Here is a 745-nt window from a genome sequence, read left to right on the forward strand (position 1 = left end):
GCCCTGGGCAGCCAGCCCGCCGCGGGGCAGTCCCCCGAGTCCGCCACAGGGCTAGGCAAGGCCTGCCGAGGAAGCGGTGTAGGAGAATATATTTTGCACATTTCAAAAAGGAAACCTGGGACCTGGTATCTCATTCTAGAAAGTAATCATGGGCTTAATTGCATTTTGCTGCAGAGTTACCTTAACATCAAGGGAAAATCAACAGGGATTGTTCAACATCAAGACTAATCTCACATATGGAACTTACTGAACGTAGGAACCACGTTTTTGCTGGCTCAAGGTGAAATGCTGGGCTAAATTCTCCTTCAGCTGTGAGAAGAGCCCTAGGCACGCTCATCCTGCATTATTCCAACTGTAAAGAGCTTCAATTATACACATATAACCCTTCTCTCCCTTCTACGGCGGTGTCGCAATGCAACAGTGCCTCGTTATGATCAAACTCCTCTTTTATGGCTATAGGAATATGTGAAAGTCTTCTACCCTCATTACACAAATGACTCCTTAGCAGCTTTATTTTAAGAAACTACCCACAATTGGTAACACAACCGCATTTTATCTGTCACTGAGGGGAAGCTGTGACTGACACCTGAGCGTGTCCTCAGCAACCGCAAACCCGCATGTATAGGGCAGGTCCTATGCAGCTAAGCAACTACAGTAACTCACCACTCCCTCTGCTCCACACTGAATCACAGTCTTGCTTCTGCTTACAAACTTGCTTGCTAATCAGACATTTAGTACTATTTAT

The sequence above is a fragment of the Aptenodytes forsteri genome, unplaced genomic scaffold, assembly GCF_000699145.1.
Source record: "Aptenodytes forsteri isolate BGI_AS27 unplaced genomic scaffold, ASM69914v1 Scaffold15, whole genome shotgun sequence".
Lineage (NCBI taxonomy): Eukaryota > Metazoa > Chordata > Aves > Sphenisciformes > Spheniscidae > Aptenodytes > Aptenodytes forsteri.